The following is a 4,791-nucleotide window of genomic DNA, read 5'->3' as shown; positions in this document are numbered from 1 at the left end:
CATCCTTATTTTCCCCCCCCCCGTGTGCTCACTCCTTTGATTAGTAACTCTTAGTGAGAAAGTGACGTTGACGTTTTAATCGTTAACTCTTCGTCGGAACAAGTGAAAAATTGTATTGTGGGACTTTTATCTTTAAGTGTCATTGTGGATGTTTAACAGAAGAGGGATTGTTATAGGACGTACAATTTTAAGAGGGGACAATAAAATCTCCTTCTATAGAGGAAATCTAAACCAAAAAATACAAAGTAGATAGTTGTTTCTAAACCCAGTAGCGATCAACTATTGAGTGCCAAAAAAAAACAAAGTTTATCACACTCGCCAATCACAGAGAACGCGGACAATCCAGTGAACCAATCAAAACTCTAAGTAAGTGCATGTAGCCGACGCAAAAAAAGCGCGGGAAAACGTGTGAGCGAATCACGATTGGTTTCGGTTTTTGCTTCTGATTGGTCGAGAAGTGGCGCGTGTTTTTGAACCAATTACTAAGCGTAGTAATGCAAAACCAAAGCAAACGCGAAATACTTTCGGCCCTCTAATGAAAACCGCTCTAAGATTTATAAATAATAAATAACTGGGTAGCAGGAGCATAAACTCTCTGTCTTGAATTATATTCATAAATAGTTACTGCCTGTGAGGGTTATCTGGTATTGCTCGAAAAATGTATTTATTGAATATTATGTAAAATAAAGAAATTATCCGCATGGAAGTAAAATTAAGTCCAATAATATTTGCTGTCTTTTTGGATTTCGTCGATGAGGAAGGGAGGGGGTCTATTGCAATTGGTAAGTGCGCTGGACTCTGGATTGAGCTGTCCGGGTTCGAGCCGTTGCCGGGTCACTGCAATGTGTTCTTGAGCCAGGGGCCCGTTTCTCGAAGGTCCCGAAAAGTCTTCGCATCCGGAAAGCCATAGCAATATCTCAAACCTTATGACTACAGAGCTGTTTAATACATGATATTTTTAATATGAACAGAGGTTCCCTCCATACAAAGTCTCAGGCCTATACACTTCTTCTTTTTAAGATACAGATAACTAAAAATGGCTTTACGGACCCGAAAAGTTTCCGGGGCTTTCGAGAAACAAGCCCCAGGACACTTAACTCTTATAGTGCCTCTCTCAACTCAGGTGTATAAATGGGTACCGGCGAATTTAATACTGGGGGTAATCCTGCGATGACCTGCATTCCGTCCAGGGGGAGTAGAAATTCTCCTAGTCGCTTCATGCTACGAAAACTGGGATACATCTTGGCGTGATGGGCCACTTGGCTCGACGCAGACTTTAGCTTACCTGCCTTTTGGGTTTTGGTTTTTCAAGTTATTTAAAATAACCTGTCTTTCCACATATAGCACAAGAGCAATAACGACAAAAAACCATATAATAACAAAAACAACAACAACTTTAATAACATTGGATAAATTACATCTACAAAGAAGTACATTCTTTATAGGGAAGAGAGGGAATAACCATACGTTCATATAGATTTAAACACACCCATTATGCGTATCTGTGGATTCAAACAGAACAATCTAAAAAATATATATAATACCTGAGCTAAAAAATTGACATTACAATATTTCTTTGTCTACGAAAACAAGCACTAAGGGAATGAGAAGCAAGTAAAACTTTTCCTTTTCCAAGCTTAAAAAAGGAAACAGGTTTTATAAAAGGCTTAGTAATTGGCATTTTGGTGACCACCAATAAAGTTAGATACTGTAGAGGTCTCCAAGCTTTTTATAGAGGGTGGCCTGGTCTATCTGGCGGTTTTTCTTTCCACTACTTTGCCATCTTTTATAGGACAGGAACCGACAACTGTGTTTCAGACAGTATACTATGTAACAGTAACTTTTTGAGGGTATCATCACTAGACATGCTGTTAGCCTGTTCCAAGCGTTTAATTTGGTCAGTTGGGGAGCAGCACGAGAATCGGGATAAGCGCGAAGAATGGGGATTAGAAGAAATGACGAGGTGTTTTGAGTGCTGCTCCCTAAAGCCTGGATGTCATATGATCGCCCCGATCGTTTCTATCGTAGACGATTGAAGCGATTGGAAACGATTGGGGGTTATCGTATGATCGTCCCGATCGCCCGCGAAGACCTACGAAAAACAATTATTTTAGTCCTAAATCCAACACAATGGCAGCCTTCAATGAAAGAACAAAACTCGTGGCTTCCTATCTTCTCAGTTACAGTATTGCAGTTTTATGGCAAAGAAGGGAAAGAGAAGTTAGAAGAATAGAACGCGGGCGATCCGAGCGATCGTGACCGCCTCAATCTCCGCGGACGTTAGCGATCGTCTGTGTAATCTTCTAATATAATCACCCCGATCATGAGAAATCTTTTTCAAGTGACAAAGGCGATAGAAACGATTGGGGCGATCATTTGAGAACCAGCCTTAACTAACCAAAACGCCTGGAACAGGCTAACATGCTGCAGGCTTCAGTGCACGATTTTTGCAGTATTTCACAAACTCTCGTAAGCTTGAAATTCTATGCTGTTTTTGTTTGTTTGTTTGTTTGACCTTTTTTGGTTGTATCCTAATAAAATCATCTCTGACAGGCCAGTCAGGAAGATTGGTCATAAAACCTTTCTGTGACTCAGTGCAGTTTTTCCTTATAAAATTGGTGGAAAAATCGGAAAGGAAAAAAAAAAAATAATGAGCCGATTACACCTGTTCCCTGTCGACCGCTAGAGTTCCCTCCTTTTGTGTCGCTTTTTATTTGCTGCATCCACTGTAAAACTGTGTCTGAGTAATTCTTTTTCTTGATTTCTATCAAGGCGAATTCAGGTTATTCAGTCATGCGCCGAATTATATTCACTGATCTACAGATTTTCGATTTTTCTCGCAATTCTCTGCGTATGGAAACCAGCCTTAAGTTACGACGAAGCGCTAAGCCTAAAACGAGTATCGGCTAATGAAAAAAGTTACAAATACGTTACTATACAAATATATACAGTCAAAATATTGATTTCGCTTCGGTGATCTGTAACGACATCGAATCAAAATTCAACAAAACAGTCCTTTTGTTCTGTCATGCATTTCCGGTCAGCTGGGAAAGTTTCTTCGTGTTCGGTAAACACTTGAACGATTCGAAATTCAGTTGTTCTCTGATTTGATTTACAGCATAAACGTCCGTAGTTCCATCTTTGAATCAAAGTTTTTTAAACCAAGAACTAAAGATCAAAGTTTTGTGGCGCGTGCGTCGACAAAACGCCACGTGTCCTTAATCTTTTCGAATGCAAATTTACTTTAAACAACAACTTTGAATATATATTCACTATAACATGGGCGAAATCGCGTAAAACGAGCAATATATTGGCATTTGCAGAAGAAGAAACTGTGGTTTTGCGCCAAACAACAAGACAACAAAAACTTGGTGCTAATATCTGTTCTTTGAAGCGTGAATAGCACCGCCATGATTTGCCATTTAACCGTAATTTTTGCTTTGTGTTTATGCTTGGCACCAGCAAATGGCCGCCATCTACAGTTTCAACTCAGCGGCTTCGAATGTTTCTACGAAGACCTGGTGGAAAACACCGAGTGCTCGCTGGAATACGCGCCTATCACGGGCGCTGATCCTCGCATCGACGCTTACATCCAAGACCCGGACGGGAACTACGTCTACAAAGAAGAGAAGAAAGACTACGACTTGCACAAATTTACCACTTCTAGGAACGGAACTTACACTATCTGCTTCAGCAATGTATTCGAATTCTCTATCGGTGAAAACCTTGTTTACTTCGATTTAATCAAAGGTGATGAGGACTACATGAGCTACGAAGGACCAGAAGGAACACAGACAGCCTTAACGCATTTCGAGACGTCCTTCCTAAAAATTCACGAGAACTTCAACCTGATCGAGAAATATCAGAATTATTACCGACTCCGTGAAGCGAACACTCGAATGGCCGCTGAATACCTCAGAACGCGCGTTCAGTGGTGGTCAATTGGACAGTCTTGCATCGTCGTAACAGTTGGTATCGTTCAAGTTTTCTTGCTACGTAGATTTTTCACTGTTTCTAAAGGAAGACCTTTAGGCAGAACTTTCAAAAACAATATGTACTGTTATTATTCATTCACAGATGTTCAGTCATCTGTTGCGGGATTATTGCAAATATTTCTGTTTTCCTTTTACCAGATGAACACTTTTTAATTAAGTGATCTTAAATAACCGCCCACCGATAAATAATGGACTAAACAGAAATTTTCCTGGGATGTAAAAAAATCGTACGATAATTATAATTCAGGTTCTCCGTGCGGCGAAATGATTTACATATGTATTACTAAATGTAAAAGCATCATGCATATTGTGAGTTTTGAAGGAGTGTTTGAAACTTTGATCACTGATTGGTTTTTGTTTTGTAATTTCTAAATTTTCGAGAATTCCATCGGGTGAGTGGTTAGAAAAGTTTGGGAAGTTTATATTTGTTGTCCGATCCAGTATAGAGCTTAATATATGGTGAACTGTTGTTCAAAACAAATATCTGTGATACTTTAAGGGAAAGTAATGTATACTATAGCTAGTTTAAAATTATATGAATTTGTTATTTGATGGCGCTGGGCAAAAATAAAGAACTTGTTATACTTGGGAATTATATTATCTCTTCATCGGAATCCATTTACTTAGATTTAACATAATCGATATATTAATTTGCAATGCCATTCTGGCTAAAATTGACCAAGGTTGTAACTAGTTCTTTCCAAAGTTACCACTTCTGGTCAGGATCTAAATTCCTCCTACTGCTTTGCATACATTTCTTGAGAGAATATGGACAAACTACTTAAGCCCAAAATTC

At 39.1% G+C, this 4,791-nt stretch overlaps 1 pseudogene; it reads left to right on the top strand.

The window, feature by feature from the left end:
- The first annotated feature begins 3,064 nt into the window (after positions 1–3,064).
- Positions 3,065–4,148, top strand: LOC144630822 (transmembrane emp24 domain-containing protein 7 pseudogene; annotated as a pseudogene).
- Positions 4,149–4,791: the final 643 nt, after the last annotated feature.

Source organism: Oculina patagonica, chromosome 11 (assembly GCF_052425735.1).
Source record: "Oculina patagonica isolate OP01 chromosome 11, crgOcupat, whole genome shotgun sequence".
Lineage (NCBI taxonomy): Eukaryota > Metazoa > Cnidaria > Anthozoa > Scleractinia > Oculinidae > Oculina > Oculina patagonica.
The sequence above is the reverse complement of the archived record's forward strand: the minus strand, read 5'-3'. Positions and strand labels throughout refer to the sequence as shown.